Source organism: Lissotriton vulgaris, chromosome 5, assembly GCF_964263255.1.
Source record: "Lissotriton vulgaris chromosome 5, aLisVul1.2, whole genome shotgun sequence".
In the NCBI taxonomy this organism is placed as follows: Eukaryota; Metazoa; Chordata; class Amphibia; order Caudata; family Salamandridae; genus Lissotriton; species Lissotriton vulgaris.
Window position 1 is genome coordinate 362,849,240 of NC_141693.1, and position 18,068 is coordinate 362,867,307.

Sequence of the window (18,068 nt, forward strand, 5' to 3'; positions counted from 1 at the left end):
GCAGCAGAAACTCAGCCCAATGACAGACAAGACCGTGTGAAAGGCCAGTAAGTCTAGTGATCAACTGTCAGGGGCCATCACCCAAACCCCCCTGAAAAAACGGTAGGCCTGAAGCAAGAGTGAATCCCGTGTCTCACTCCACCCACTGTAAGCTGCTGGGACTGGGGCAGAGTCAATCAAGCACCTCTGAAATGCCATCCGGGTTGAATCCGAGAGTGCAACATGCCAGGCAAGGGCCTCTAACAGGCTGGTCACATGTTAGGACAACGCCTTTTAAAGGACACTAGGGCTGGGTAAAGTTGACACCATGTGGCACTTCAGTTCAGAGCTTTAAGTGGTAAGTAAAATGGGTGGTCTCTGAGCTCAAGAATCAGAACTAGGAATCCTTTCCAAAAAGGGAGGCCTAGTTACTTCAGGGTGGGCCTTAAAACGTGAACTAGAATCCTGAGCTTCAAAAGGTGTGCCACGTCACCAGAATATGGGTGCCCTGGTAGTGAGATTTCTGTTATTGCACCCTGACATACTAAGCAACAATGAACACACATGCTTAAAACAGATACCCCTCTTGGTTTTGTCAATGCACTTTACCAGTGAACTGAATAATAATAACTGAAAATGTTTCAAGTGTAAAAATATGAAACTGTGAATTAAACATTACTGACTGGGGTCTGCGGCAGGTGTAAAGTGTTCGGGGGGCTCAGTCACTCCTGTTCTCAACCCCTCACCACTTTCCTCTGCGGTCTCTCTCCCAGTTAGACACTTACACTCTTTTTGTCCCCAAAATTTGCTGCCATTCTCCATCTGCATATCTTACACATCATCTCCTTCCTCTTCATCACTGTGCTTTCACGCTGGTCTTCTGAGCGTATTTCCTTGAGTTACCTCCTCTAAGCCATACCCTCTCTCTGTAACACCCACACACCTACTCTCTATCCTCACCTCTGAACACAGTGCTTTCTTTTCATTTGGCACTGTCAATATTCTGAGAACTGTGTATACCCACTTCACACTTCCACATAAAATGGTAATTACAATTGGCACATGTGTGACCATTGGTCGGTGCGGCCTGCAGAGAGGCCAAGGATTGGATGTCCATGAAGGCTAAACACCTTGATGACCCACTACCAGGCATTGCACAAAACTCCCACTGCTTTTAGGTTCAACTCCAGAGCTCTCACTAGTGCCCTGTCACGAACCACCACCACACATGGATTCACCAAGACATCTAGTGGAGACTCACTTCACAGTATGTGCTGTACTAGATTCATATATGCACATGTTACTTAAAAAAACAGAAAAATAAGCAAATACTCTTAATGAATGTGAGACTAAGTAACACGTGAACTGTAACAGAGACAGGATAGCTTATACAGATTGCCCTAAGGTTTCTTGTACACATTGTGTAAAAAGAGATAAGGGCGTTTTCTGCGAAGTTAAGGACATGACAGTTTAAAAGTCATATTTTAATGACTGCCAGGTTTACGCCATTAGAGAGCCTGTCCCACTTAAATCCTTGCTGTGCTGAATATGCCCGACCAGGTAGTTAGTGAGTAAACCAATCTGCCAAACACCTCTAGCTGGCCGCTTCTGGTGTAAATGCTTCATCTAGCTCCTTTTTCTCTTAGCATTAAAAACTGGGTAACCAGTAGCGGCCTCTACTAAGCACAGGTGGTGGGCAGGGTAGGGGGGGGAAGCGGAGGGGTGACTGAAAAGAAAAAACTCACTTACCTGAATGCCGCCAGGTGCTGCAGCTGCACCTTCTGCTCCATCTCCTCACCGCAACAGGAAGCTCCCAGCCTCCCAGAAGTCCCTGTCCAATCACAATGCTGCCTTAAGCAGCATTGTGATTGGTCTGAGCGCTGTGGTTTGGTGCTCAGACAGGGGCTTGAAGGCTTTGCAGGTTCCTCACCAGGCTGTGTAATGCAACCTGGTGGGGAAGATGCAATGTTCGCATGACGGTTCGACCGGCCCTCTTGGGCCGGGCAAACCGTCATGCGCACTTTAGAGTGTGCTTTACACTCGTCCCCTGCCCTCTGCACTGGCCAGAAATGGCTCACCAGCCTGGCCCGCACCGAGCAGGAAGTAAAACAAAAGCAGTAATTTATTATCGTTTTCGTTTTCCTTTTTACACTGCTCGCAGAGAAGTGAGGCGGCGCTCCTCCGCCTTAGCAGGGCAGCCGCCACTGGAGGTGACACAAATACATTATTTCTTCCAATACTCTGTCACACTCCCTAGGAAACATTAGTGTTTTACGTCTTGAGACGGTATATCAGTTCAACACCTCCCACGGTTAAAATTCAAAGTCACAAAACTCCATGTGTGCAGCAGCAAGACAGATTTCCCCTCAAAGAACAGGAACAGCATGGGTAGAGCAGTGCAGCCACAGTGCAAACTTCCCTCGCACAAAGAGTAGGTGTGACATAGGCAGCAGCAGCGCAGGCTTCGTATCACAGAACAGGAACGACGTGGGCACAGCAGTGTAAGCTTCCCTCACACAAAGAATAGCTACAACATAGCAACAGCACAGGCTTCAGCACACAGGGCCAGCGTGGGTACAGCAATGCAGCCGCAGTGCAAGCTTCCCTCACACCAAAAATATGTACAACAAAGGCGGCAGCAGAACAGGCTTTGCCACACAGAACCACATGGAGACAGCAGTGCAGCCGCAGTGCAATCTTCCCTCCACAAAGAGTAGGTGTGACATAGACAGCAGAAGTACCACAGGCTTCGCATTACAGAGCAGGAACGGCGTGGGTAAGACAGTGCAGCAGTGTAAGTTTCCCTCACACAAAAGAATAGCTACAACATAGTCAACACAGGCTTCACCACACAGGGCCAGCGTGGGTACGGCAATGCAGCAGCAGTGCAAGCTTCACTCACACAAAGAACAGGTATGAACATAGGCATCAGCAGTACAAGCTTTGCCACACAGATTCACATGGGGAAAGCAGTGCAGCAGCAGTGCAAGCTTCCCTCACACGAAGAACAGGTATGAACATAGGCATCAGCAGTACAAGCTTTGCAACACATATTCACATGGGAACAGCAATGCAGCAGCGGTGCAAGCTTCCCTCACACGAAGAACAGGTATGAACATAGGCAGCAGCAGTACAAGCTTTGCAACACATATTCACATGGGAACAGCAATGCAGCAGCAGTGCAAGCTTCCCTCACACGAAGAACGGGTATGAACATAGGCATCAGCAGTACAAGCTTTGCCACACAGATTCACATGGGGAAAGCAGTGCAGCAGCAGTGCAAGCTTCCCTCACACGAAGAACAGGTATGAACATAGGCATCAGCAGTACAAGCTTTGCCACACAGATTCACATGGGGAAAGCAGTGCAGCAGCAGTGCAAGCTTCCCTCACACAAAGAACGAGTATGAACATAGGCAGCAGCAGTACAAGCTTTGCCACACAGATTCACATGGGGAAAGCAGTGCAGCAGCAGTGCAAGCTTCCCTCACACGAAGAACAGGTATGAACATAAGGCAGCAGCAGTACAAGCTTTGCCACACAGATTCACATGGGGAAAGCAGTGCAGCAGCAGTGCAAGCTTCCCTCACACAAAGAACGAGTATGAACATAGGCATCAGCAGTGCAGACTTTGCCACACAGATTCACATGGGGAAAGCAGTGCAGCAGCAGTGCAAGCTTCCCTCACACAAAGAACAGGTATGAACATAAGGCAGCAGCAGTACAAGCTTTGCCACACAGATTCACATGGGGAAAGCAGTGCAGCAGCAGTGCAAGCTTCCCTCACACAAAGAACAGGTATGAACATAGGCATCAGCAGTACAAGCCTTGCCACACAGATTCACATGGGGAAAGCAGTGCAGCAGCAGTGAAAGCTTCCCTCACACAAAGAACAGGTATGAACATAGGCATAAGCAGTACAAGCTTTGCCACACAGATTCACATGGGGAAAGCAGTGCAGCAGCAGTGCAAGCTTCCCTCACACAAAGAACGAGTATGAACATAGGCATCAGCAGTTCAGACTTTGCCACACAGCACCACATGGGTACAGTAATGGAGAAGAAGTGCAAGCAGCTCTCACATAAAGAACGGATATGACGTATGCAGCTGCAGTGCAGGCTTTGCCACACAGAACCACATGGGGACAGCAATGCAGCAGCACTCTAAGCTTCCTTCACTTAAAGAACGGGTATGACATAGGCAGCAGCAGCATAGGCTTTGCCACACAGCACAGAACAACAACATGGGACAGCAACGCAGTGTAACTTTGCCACACAAAAAGAAGCAGTACAGCATAGGCAGCAGCAACACACACTTCACAACACAGAATAGCAATAAAAGTTCCTATGTTCCTTTGCAGAAAAATAGGTACAGAATCAGCAGCAGCTCAGTTTCATCTACACTCCCAGTGGGTGCAGCAAGGAGCAGCAAGGTAAAGCAGTGTAAGTTTCCCTCGCATACAAAACTGGTACTCAGCAGAAATCACCAATGAAATCTTCCTGTGCACGGAATTGGAACAGCACAAGAACAGTACAATTAACCTCACACAGTTCAAGCTTCTCTCACAGATAGAGCGGGTACTGCATTGAAGCAAATGTGCAAGCTTCCATCACGCAGAACAGGTAGAAAATGGCTGTAGCAGTGCATGCACACATAAACACGCACTCATAGAACATCCATTGAATATTTCGTTTCCACACAAGAGAGACACACAATTGGTACAGTACTGAGCAGCCACTGAACGAGCTGGATTGTATCACAGAAAGAGATTACACTACTCTTTTCACTAATTTCACCTGCATTAGATAACAAGATTACTGCAATTGTTTCAAAATTATTTTGTGTTAGCAGGGCAGCTCATAAATCAATTTACCCTGCACAAGACCAGATAAAGAGATTACTCTGAATTGTGTACCCTGCATTACTTCACAAGAAAAGACCGTTTGGATTAATTTATCATACCTTATGTGAACGAAAGGAAGCAGGTTATGTTAATTACTTTACTGTGTATTAAATTCCAGAAGGACTCAGTTTCCTTTACCCTATAATATATTAAAGGAGGTTACTCTTATTACAATGCTCTGTATTTAATTACAGACAGGTTGAGGTTCCATCTTTATCCTTTGCAACATTATAAAATATTACTTTGACTGCTTTTTCACATTAAAACACTGAAGGTGATAACTCTCATTATTTAATACTTCAATAGATTCGGAAAGATTCAGTTTACCCAACCTTACATTAGATCACAGAAGTAGGCTAATATGATAACTTTATTGAGAACTTAATCCATTTATTTAAATTACCGTGCACAAGATTACAGAAGACACTTCTGGTTATTTTATCTGTACTAGATTACATAACGATATTTTGATTATTTAACGACACATTAGATTGCTTGAGATTATTCTGATTACTTTATCTTTTTTTAGAATAAAGGGGATTACTCTGATATTTGTATCCTGTTTTGTGTTCAGAAAGTGATTCCTCTGAGTACAAAGTAACATGTTGCTCTGAATATTTTATATGTTACTTAGATTACTGGACACTTCCCTAGTTCACACAAGATTATCATGATTAGTTCATCATTTTAGATAATAGAAAATGATTGCTATTGTGTCCTGTATTGGAGTAGAAACGCCAATTGCTCTGGTAATATCATCATGTATTCAGGCAAGGCCGGCACAGGTAAGAACGGTGAGGCGGGCGTGCGCGGGCGGTGTGGGGTGTAAGACGACAGATGACGGGATAGGTAAAATTAAATTAAAAAAATAAAACCACTTACCTTGTGCTCACCGCATCGCCACTGCCCTGCTCCACCCCACCCCGCCCTACTGCTCGTACTTGTGCCAGCCGCGACTGCATGTATTACATTTAAGGAGACTACTCTGGTTAATGTATTTTACATTGATTTACAGAATAAGATTGTGTGGTAATGTTTTGCAAGAGGCGACTCCGTTTTTTCTGTATGGCTTGTAGAGTGTGGGTTTATATTAAGGCCTCTGTAGGAATTGATGGGTCTTGTGTATTCGGTTCACAGCGATGCTTCAATCATACTGCAGCAAACTTGTAGCTAAAGTAAGGAATTGAGTTGGGCAGAAAGGTTCAAGGCAGGTACAATAGCCTATGTGGATACGTACCATCATCCTTATACCTGACATTGCCTTATTGTTATACTTATTCTTGCAGGTTAAAGATGTTAACCAACTGTACTGAGAATGATATTACTCCCACGCACAACAGTCTCATCTAAGGATCTTTTCTGCACTTGGGTAATGTAATCTGGCCGTTGTAGCTGTAGATGTAGCAGTTGAGGTTGAAGGATATGATGAGGTCCTTGAAAGGACAGAGATACAAGCCGAAGATGAGAGGAGAGATGTGAAACATGTAAACGCTGTCAATAGCGGAAAGATGTGCAAATGCAAAAGGAGGAAAGGTGACTACGTGGTATTCTTCGGCAAGTTAGGATAAGATCCAATTTAAGATGGTACCTCAATTTTCGATGGTGCTCAGGCTCTGTAGCAAAGTGAAGATGGTACTTGATAGGGCCTCATTAAGAGAAGAGCGACAGCTGTGTTCATCTCAACAGTAGTCTTAAAGTCATCCAAGACGGTAATCATGGCAGATTGCATGCTTCTGCCTGGACAGGACCCTGTGTGTCGTCAGAACAGAGGTTGTCCTCTTCAACGCGGGCAGTTAGCTGGATGAAGGCTACTCTTTCACGGAATTTTACTAGGAAGGGTGAGTTGAAAGCTGGACAGCTCAGCTGGTTCGAAGCTGTGTTTCTTCAGGACTGATTTGATTTGGGTGAGTTTGAGGTCACTGGGACACTAGCCAGACATCGGGGAATAGTTGATGTTGGCTGTCGTCGGGAGTGTTGTTGTGGTGGAAAGGATGGTTTGGAATAATTGAAGAAAACCGGGTCTGTCTGTGACTCAACAGGGCTGCTGGCTTTGATGAGTTCTGTGGAATTGATGTTAGAGTTCAGGTTGTAGAGACTGCAGCCTTGAGTGACAAGCCTGGTCTGAAAGTAATGCAGTAGTAGGTCAATATGGGACTTGTTTTAAAGGTAGCTGTCCAACATTTTGATTTTGTTTTGGAGATGAACTGAGGGGCTAATATACATCACAGACCTGTTCTAAGAAGACGAGTTGCCTTCTGTATTTTGGAATTCTGCAATGATGATTTGAAGTTTGTTTAATTAATAAACTGCTTTGAGGATGTTGCTGGAGCAGTGAAGTCTCTTCGCTTTCAGCACTGTATATTCTGTCGTCGTTCTGGCAAGAGGTTATTCCAGTTGCATTAGTCTGCATTTGATCGCAGTGGAACACACACATTACTTGACCTTCAAAATATAGAAGCAGATTATACCCAACTTTTCATATGACATTACAGAATAAGATTGCATAGATTATTTAAAATACTCTATTAATTATTTCATTATCACAATATAAAGAGTTAAACAATTAATAAACATTCCATACACAAAAGAGGTCATATTATGAGTCAGTTAGTCCCAATTGCAACACTCTCATCTCTAACCTTTATTTAAGGCGAGGGGTTGAGAAATTTCAATCCCATATTGTTTTCGACAACTGTAAAAATTATGTATGTGGCTGCGATGTAATTAATCTGATGTATATGGATGACAAAAGAATATTTCACTCTGTATTTGACAAGAGAAGATCACACTCTTTATTAAGAACTATGTTATATTAAACAATTGTTCAAATTACTTGACCAGGTATTAGACTTGAGAAGCAGATTGCTTTCATTACTTTACCCTGCATTATACTATGTAGAAAGTTTCGTTTGGTAGCATTTTAATGGATTGCAGAAGATCACAGTGATTGTTTTTCCCTTCATTATATTATAGGAGGGTATCATTCTTATTGTGAAACACTTGCTATAAGAAAAGTGTACCAGGAGGATGTGTTACATTTCGGGTCACAGTAAAATCCCAATCAGTTTAATATACATGTCTTCTCAAGCCATGCTACATTAAGTTTTAGAACCAATTTCAAGTTAGGAAAATAGAAAAATGTATTTAATTAAAATTATATAATGAAAAATAGGTTACGAGTACAAAAAAATACCCATCACAAGGAAAGCAACAACGTTTCAATCTCTGCTGAGATCTTTCTCTGGGCGGTAATCTGGTAATTTGTGTTTGTTTGCGCCAATGCTGGGCAATAGGTATTCCTGAGATGCACTATGCAGATGATACAGTACTAATAGTAATGAACCACATGCCGTGTGGACTCCAACATGCCTGGAAACTATAACATGATATTATATTGATACTTAATTCGAAATAGAATATTAATGGTTGTGTTTTGGAAGTGGTGAATAGCAATTGCTAATTTAGGGAAATCTAAAATGGAGACATTGAGTTCAAGATACTGCTGTGGATCTGGGCAGATTCAAAGCAAAATAAGAAGGTTACACTATAGAACCGTATCAGAGAACACATAATACAAATATAGTGCCAACATTAATCTACACTGCAAAAAACACAGTTGATGGACAGAATGTAGAACAATGTCATACATTCACCCCAGTACAAGGATCTGGGCCTAAATCCATCGTTTTTTGCACTCCACACCACCCTGGGTTAGACACTGGCTATATGCAAATCAGCTCTGACCCTGTGCCTCATGGGAACAGTCCAGTCTGAACTACCAAGCCATGTCTTTCCCAGACCGGAATCAAGCATCCAAGGACCGGTTTCTGGCTATCAGCCTTCATCAGCCTGGATAGCTTGACTCCAGTGGTGTGGAGAGCCTGGGACTCACGTCGGACTATACCCAGCCCAGCACACTCGGGGTGAAAATTGCAAAAAACACATTTGATGGACAGAATGTAGAACAATGTCATATATTCACCCCAGTACAAGGATCTGGGCCTAAATCCATCGTTTTTTTGCACTCCACACCACCCTGGGTTAGACACTGGCTATATGCGAATCAGTTCTGACCCTGTGCCTCATGGGAACAGTCCAGTCCGAACTACCAAGCCATGTCTTTCCCAGACCGGAATCAAGCATCCAAGGACCGGTTTCTGGCTATCAGCCTTCATCAGCCTGGATAGCTTGACTCCAGTGGTGTGGAGAGCCTGGGACTCACGTCTGAGTATACCCAGCACACTCGGGGTGAAAATTGCAAAAAACACAGTTGATGGACAGAATGTAGAACAATGTCATACATTCACCCCAGTACAAGGATCTGGGCCTAAATCCATCGTTTTTTTGCACTCCACACCACCCTGGGTTAGACACTGGCTATATGCAAATCAGCTCTGACCCTGTGCCTCATGGGAACAGTCCAGTCCGAACTACCAAGCCATGTCTTTCCCAGACCGGAATCAAGCATCCAAGGACCGGTTTCTGGCTATCAGCCTTCATCAGCCTGGATAGCTTGACTCCAGTGGTGTGGAGAGCCTGGGACTCACGTCTGAGTATACCCAGTACACTCGGGGTGAAAATTGCAAAAAACACAGTTGATGGACAGAATGTAGAACAATGTCATACATTCACCCCAGTACAAGGATCTGGGCCTAAATCCATCGTTTTTTTGCACTCCACACCACCCTGGGTTAGACACTGGCTATATGCACAATGAGAGCACAGTGGCTCACACCACCTTCTTATTGCCAACATGTTTCTTCCCTATTCTAAGTCACCTACATCGGTTGGGGCATTTGTCAGGGCTAAGGATCCTTAAGCCTTAGACTAACCAATAATCAACAGTAAAAACTGAAAACCATGCACTAGAAGGACAGTGTGAATACTACCTGGTTTTAGTGCTAGTAAACCCTCACTAAGGTAATACCCTCAGTCTAGGGAGGGGTGATGTCCTCTGTAGTCACACAGTCATCAAGAGGTACACCATGCAGCACCATCTATCATCTGTCCTCACTCAGCCGCAGGGGCAGAAGGAGGTCAGGCATAGGTTTTTGTCTTCCCACTGGGAAACTACTCGTGAGGACATTCAAGATGCTTTGTCTATAATAAAGGATAAGTCAGTCTTTGTAGACAGTGGTAGGTAGACCTGAGAGTTGTAAGATATATTAATACAGTGTGAGCACATGGACTCTTGGCAGTATTAAATCATTGTTTGATAGTAACTAGCACTAAAGGAAACAATTGGTATCATGTCCTGTGAGTTTTATTGACTTCAAGATTTGTTACCAGTGAACTTATTGGGATATTGTGTATTTAGTAAATGACTATTTCGCAATTGTTGAGAAAAGATTTAGCAGGAATTTATCAGTTATAATGAAGACTCCCAGTTTGCTGTTTTTATAGCTTTTTACACATAAACACAAATCAAAAACAACGTTATTCCCTAAATGTATTATTTATTTTTAAATAAAAAAAATAGAAAATAGGTCTTTTTTTAAAGCTGTCAATTACCGCTGCCAGGACAATATCAGGGAAGATTAACAAAACAGGGAAGTTGAAAAAGGGATGGGATTTTCTTAAGTAACTGCGGATTATCACATGTTTGTATTGTAATGCACATGTTCATATGTTTGTATTTTATTTATATGCCTACTTATTGTGCTAAATTCCGTCAGACATCTACTGCAAGTGCAAAGGTATCATATCAGTTAAATAAATCTTAATATACTAGCAGCAACTTCATTTGTCATGGAACACAACAAAGATATGGATAACTACTGTTAAGAACAGCAAAACCATATGGATGCAATAGATGGAAATGCAAAAAAGGACATATTAAAAAACTGGGAGCCTTAATTATGATTTCAGGTTTGTTTAAAGTGAATACATTTTTGGTATATGAATGTCAGTCTAATACTTCTAATGTACAGGTGGGAAAAGGGAATACACTGCAGAAATGTAGTGATTTTTTAAACACAATTTCTGTGACCATTGACAGTTAAGGAACCTCCTGTCTCACTCAAAAAAATTGCCCGTCATTTCTCGATCTACAACAGAAGGATACTCGCAGAATAGCTGAAACGCTGGTATTTGGAGTCCACACCCAAGTGAGTTTCAGTATATTCAGGCTCTCTGGATGCAATCAAGGCTGAATAAGCAGTTGAACATGTGACTGTTGTCTGTATCCGGATGAAAAGCCAGTCAACACCATCCTGTAGTATTGTTGTTGCTTTTTGGAGTTATGCCTTTGGCACTTTCATGTTGATTATCTCTCACCATGATTCCTTTTTTTTATTTTTTATAATCAGTGAACTTGGCTGCCAGGTATTTAGGTCCAGTGTCTTTTAAGGCTCTGAAAGTAATCACCAGGATCTTAAATAAAATTATTTTCTGCATAGGCAGCCAATGCAGTGTCTTAAGAGCTGAAGTGGGCGATGAATAACAAGGCATTTTCAGCACTACTTGCTTGTTGGTTCCTGCGAAAAGGCTTTTGCAGTAGTCTAATCTCCAAAGTATGATTGCCACTGCCACTGTCTGCCTTACAGAGCAAGAAATGTAATCAAAACATTTGTGGGAGGAAGTTTATGAGGTTACATTTCGGCTACTGCAAGAGCCTGTGGCCGAAATGAGAGAGAGGCGTCAAAGTTTAGCCCCAAATTTTGGCGATTTCCACTGTATTAGGTGGGGGCAGGTGCATCTTCTGGCCACCATTGAATCGGGTTACAAAGATTGTCTTTTCCTATCAGTAAAATCTCGGTTTAATCCATGTTACATTTAAGGTTGTTTAGTCTCATCCGATGGATGACCTCTCTCATACATTCCCTAAAATTAAGCTGTGCTTTGGTTGTTTCTTTAGCTAGGGCCAAGATCAATTGTGTGTTGTCTGCGTATAAGGTTGTATTGATATTGAAGGAGGATATTAACAAGATCAACTGAGCCATTGAGATATTAAATAGGAGCAGACTAAGAGAAGAGCCGCCTTGTGGAATGTCTTAAATAATCTGGCATTCAGTGGAGAGGAAATGTCCTAGGGCAATGGTTTGTTCACTGTTAGTAAGGAAGGATTGTAGCCAGGCCAGAGCAGTTGAGGATACACAGCTCTGTTTGATTCTGCACAGAAGGATTTTATGTGAGATAGTATCAAATGCCGCTGACAGGTTTAATAGGATCAGTACTTAATTTTTTCCTTTGTCAAGCATTAGTTTTAGTTTGTCTAATACTTCCAGCACTGCAGACTCAGTTGAATGTTTAGAGCGAAAGCCAGATTGCCTGGGGTGAAGTGTCTTGGCTTTCTCGAGGAAGTCATTAAGTTGCCTATTGACAGGTTTTTCAGTAATTTTGTTAAGAATGGGAAGTAGTGATATAGGGCGGAGCTTAGAGAGAGTTGATTGGTCTATGGGGTTTTTTTTGCAATGGTTTGCGGACTGCTATTTTCCTTTTTTCAAAATTTTTTTATTATCAGCACTGAGTTTAGAATAAATAAATATACAGAAAATCATAAAAACATCATCCAAAGGAAAAGTTATCTTAACGAAATTCAGGTGGAATGGGTAAGTTACCAAATATTTCGTAATCATTTTACATTTTAAATTCAAAATTCAACAAGGAACAGTCCCAGAAACGAATATTACAGAAGCAGCTATACTTACATAGGACATTGTCAGCTTGAAATAAATTTGTCAATAATTCACATACACTGGAGGAGCTTCGCGGGCAACCAAGATGGCCGCGTGAGCTCGGAGCTCCGAAGACCTCCCGACCCTCCGCAAAGATCCTGCCACCCATCCTGTCCCACGGTAGTGGGTATCTATTGCTGAGCCGGGGCTGATGCGGCGCCCGCTTTCAGAATGAAAATCCGACATTCCTGGACTTAGTTAGCTCGTTGATACTTTGGTGGCCCCGCCTGGGTCACTGGCGGACGTCGAGGGGTGCGAGTGGTGACCCTCCACGGACCGTTCTTTCTAAGCGTCCTTGACCCGGCTGGTGCAACTGGATTCTACGCTCTAAGCTGTAACCTCCTTTGGTGGCCTTCGGGACCTTCTCGGGCCGATTGTGGGCGCGCTTCACGCCTTCTTCACCCCTCTGGACTACTTTGCCCTGGTGTGCCAACATGGCGGGCAAGGGGGACTCGGACAAAGGCAAGCCTCCGAGAGTCAGTAGGAAGCCGAATCAGTCCCAATCCACCATTCCGGAACGATTCTCCCACTCTAAGGGATCGCTGGGACTGGCGGGCCGAACTAAGGACCCAGTAAGGGACGAGTCCCCTGAGGATTCTGAATTCACGCTTCGGGACGTGATGGGTGCGTTTGCGGGGGTGAAGACTGAGATGCACACTCTTCACGAAGCGCTGTCCGGCAAGGTGGACACCCTAAAGATTGAGCTGAATCTTATCAGAACTGATCTTGGCAAGACTAATGAACGGGTGAAGTCGCTAGACCTTAAAACATCGAGCCTTGTCAATGATATGTCTGACATGCAGACCGAGGTTCGCGACTTGAAGATGGCTAATGGACTGCTGGCACGCCGGCTGGATGAGTTCGAGGGCCGTGCGCGACGCCAGAACGTTCGCATCACTGGAGTGCCCGAAAAAGCCGAGGAGGACTCAGCTGAACTCTTTGTTGAGGAACTTGTGGTCAAGAATCTAGCACCGGGAGGTTTGAGCAAGTTTTTTTCGGTGGAGAGGGCCCACAGAATACCGGGCGGCCCACCGAAGTTGGGCGCTTCCCCTCGCCCCATCATTGCGAGACTGTTCAATTATAGGGACCGTGACGCCATTCTACAGGCATCGAGGACCGCTGGCCCGCTGCGCTTCCAGAACTCGGACGTAAACTTCTTTCCCGACTTTACTCAAGCAGTTCAGAAACGTCGCCAGAGCTTTGCTGGGGTAAAGAGGAGACTCAGAGAGTTGGGGATGCGCTACTCTATGCTCTATCCTGCTAAACTTCGTATTGAACACGGTCATCGAACTTTGTTTTTCGACTTTCCTGATGCGGCAGGGGACTGGCTTGATACTCTACCCCAGCAACGGGCCGAACCGGCTGACCAGACGGAGGAGGCTACTGGAGGATCAGGTTCCCAGGAATGATCGAATAGACTTCTGACTTTTTCTGGGGGGGGCTGCTGCGAATGGCACCGACTTTAGAAACTGTTGCTTTTACTTTGGATATCTCTGTTAGTCATATGGAGGGTGACGGGGGGGATAGGATGCCTCCTTTCTCCTCTGAGGGACTTCTTGTAGATTAGTTTAAGGGGCGACAGGCACACTGCTAGTTGGGGTGGCTATTAGTCTAATGCAGGGGTGCAGGGTGGGGGGTAGTTGGGGTGTGCTCTTTCTGTATTCTTTATTGTTTCTTCCTTTGGTTTGGCTGAGGTCTCATTGTTCTGCTGTATTTGCTTTGCGGGCACCATTACGGGTGGGGCTGATGGGGTGGAGCGTCCTAGACGATGGGGGGTAAATCTCTGAATCTGTTGAGTTGGAACGTGAACGGGTTGGGGGATCGAATAAAACGGGGTGTTGTATTGCAAATGCTTAAACGTTGTTCGCCTGATGTTGTACTCCTGCAGGAAACCCATCTTGTAGGAAATACATGTAAAGCATTGAACAGGAGAGGGTTTAAGATGGTGGCCCATTCGGGGTTCTCTACGGGCTCCAGGGGGGTGAGTATCATGATGCGCATGTCCCTTCCACTGGAGGTGGAGTCTACCCTTGTTGACGAGAGGGGCCGATATGTGGCGGTGGTGGGTAAATGGGAGGGGCGCACCCTAGTTTTGGTTTCGGTCTACATCCCCCCGGGGCTGCAGGCGACTACTTTTCAGGACCTGGGTAGCGCCATTTTGAATCTCCCTGATGGCTTGTTGATCCTGGGGGGGGACTTTAACTCGGTGGTATCGGGGGACTTAGATCGCTTCCCATCCAGAGACCTACGTACTTCACAGTCCTGGCTCCCGGACTTTCTTGGCTCTATGGGGCTGCTTGACTGCTGGTGCCTACTGCACCCCGCCCTGCGACAGTATACTTTCCATTCGGGTGCCCACAGTAGCCTTTCTCGTATTGATTATGTCCTAACCCCCGCGGCCCAGGCACAGTCGGTTTCCACCGCCCGCCTGATGGCCAGGGGCATTTCGGATCTCTCCCCGGTTTGGGTGTCCTTTGATTTTCACACCATCGCGACATCGAGGGTGGCCCCTATCAACCCCTGGTATTTTCGTAATCCGAAGACCCGGGACCTCCTGGCTAAATCTATAGAGAGGTACTTCGCCGAGAACTCCGGTTCGGTTGACTCGGCTGTCTCCCTTTGGGAGGCCTTTAAAACCGTACTCCGCGGCGAGGCCTTCTCTTTGATTGCGGAAGTGCGTAGGTGGCGGGACGAGGACATGGTGCGGTTGGAGTCTGAAATCTTTGATTTGAATTCTCAGCTGGCCTTGGGGCCGACTCCGGACCTGCTCCATGCCCTTTCCCTGAAACAAACGGAACTTAGGGCCACTGCCACCGACGCGGCGAAGGCGGTGAGCAGGGAGCAGCAAGGCAGGATATATGACTCTGGGGACAAGGCCGGCAAACTTCTGGCGTGGCTGGATAGGAAAGAACTTGCCTCCTGTGTGGTTCCAGAGATACTGGGCGAGGACGGCCTGGTCGTGACAGACCCGGCCGCCATTGTTGGGTCGTTTGCGGAATACTTTGAGGCGGTTTATACGTCTGTGGCCTCCCTACCGGAATCTGCTTCGACTTCCTTTTTGGAGGGCATCGAGCTTCCCTGTCTATCAGATGTCGAGCGGGAGGATATGGACCAGGATATAGCGGTCGATGAGGTGGCGCAGGCGATCCGGCCGTTGCGCTCCGGCAAAGCGCCGGGGCCCAACGGCATTCCTGTGGAACTGTACAAGCTTAAGGCCGATACGGTGGCCGCGCCCCTACTAGATATGTTCCTTGAAGCTCGCGAGGCCGGTGAGCTCCCGCTCGACCAAAGACTTGCCACCATAGTGGTCATACACAAGGAGGGGAAGCCACGTGACCTATGCCGCTTCTATAGGCCCATCTCCCTGCTGAACGCTGAGCCCAAAATTCTGGCTAAGCTACTAGCTAACCGTCTGGTGGGGGTGATTTCGGATCTGGTTCATCCGGATCAGTCTGGATTCATACCACACCGCAACACGGCCCTCAATCTTCGCAGGCTCCACGCAGTCATGGCGCGGGCGCACCTGCTTACTGAACCGGCGGTACTTGCTTCGCTTGACGCCACCATGGCTTTCGACTCCCTGGAGTGGAACTACCTGTGGGCCGTGCTTGCCAAGCTTGGGCTCGGGCCCGCCTACATCGGCTGGGTCCGGCTCCTTTATTCTGCCCCGTTAGCTAATGTGACTGTTAATGGCCGAGTGTCTGCCTCTTTCGCGTTACGCAGAGGCACCAGACAGGGATGTCCGCTGTGACCTCTCCTATTTGCGTTGGCGCTTGAGCCGTTGGCGGCGTGGATCCGGGTTCATCCTGATGTCGCGGGGATTACGTGGTCTCCGGGATTTGAGGACCGGGTGTCGCTGTATGCTGACGATATCCTCTTGTATGTCACCTCCCCTTGCCGGTCCCTTATAGTGGTGTTTGACCTGCTGGGCACCTTCGGTGGCTACTCGGGCCTGGTTATTAACTGGTCCAAGTCCTCTCTCTACACGTTGTGTGGTGATACTCCGTGCCTTCCTCGGGGCTGTACAATACAGGTTGCCCAACAGGGCTTTAAGTACCTGGGTATCTATGTATCAAAGGATCCCCGGGCACGGTACACACACAACTTGCTTCCTCCTTTGGTGAGGCTGCGTCGAGATGTGGAGGGTTGGAAGAAGTTACCGATTTCTTTACTGGGCAGGGCGGCATTGTTTAAAATGATGGCTTTGCCATGGTTCCTTTACGCGTTGCAGAACACTCAGGACCCGGTGCCCGCCAAATATTTTGAGGAGATTGAGAACTTGCAGCGCACGTTATTGTGGGATGGTAGGCCACGGATATCCCTGACGAAATTGACCATACCGTGGTACGATGGTGGCATTGCCTTACCCGATATGCGTCGCTACTACTGGGCGTCCCAACTGGCAGCTGTCAATCACGGCCTCTACGGCCCAGCAGTCGGCCCTGGCTATGCCATGGACCGATGGCTTATGAATGATGGGAACTATTATAGGGCGTTGTATTCGAGGTCTCTGGATCGGAAGTTGACGGGACCCACCAAGACGGCGGTACGGTTGTGGAGGGCGGTTACCAAGACTCTGGGCTGGTGGGGCAGGCTTACCATGGCCACTCCGCTGTATGACTCCGACCTGCTAGGGAAACTGTGGCATACCAAGGGGTTTGACAGGTGGGATGTCATTGGGATATCGAAGGTGGGGGATGTAATGGCCGGTGGGGTGGTCAAATCTTTCGAGGCACTACAGGCCGAGTTCCAATTGGGTGATACGGAGTATTTCCGATATGCACAGCTCTGCCACGCTCTCTCGTCCTGTATAACGGTGGGGAAGGCAGTACCTGAATCGTCTCCGCTGGAGGATAGAGTGTTGGATGGACACATGCCAGACAGTGCCATCTCCCTGACTTATAAGAAGCTTATTAACGTGCGGATTGACTTGCTGGTGAAATTGAGAGAGCTTTGGATGAACGATGGGATTGAGGTGGATGATGAGGAGTGGCAGTCAGCGGTCTCTTCCCCTAGGGAGGTGGCCATCTCGGCAAGGCTTCGACTCGTTCAACTGAAGATTCTCCACAGGGTCTATGTCACGGGCCCTAGGCTTATACACATGGGGCTTTCGCAGGATGGCATGTGCCGGAGAGGATGTGGAATGCTTGCGACTTTCATGCACATTATTTGGGAATGTCCTGGGGTGGTCCGATTCTGGAACCGAGTGCATGAGGTGATGAGAGATGTGACTGGTGTGACCTTACCTGCGGAGGCCCGGCGCTGTCTTCTCAACATTTGGGGCCCGAATGACTACAATGTTGCCCAGACCCGCTGGGTCACCCTGGGCAACATGATAGCTAAGAGAGACATTGCTCAGAGGTAGGGTGCGCCCGCTCCCCCCACGATCGGACTGTGGGAAACCAACATGGACTGGTGCATGCTTCGCGAGAAAACTGTGTATGTGGCCAGGGGCAAACCTAGAATGTGGAGGTCTGTGTGGGGAGCGTGGAATTCATATCGAGGTGACAT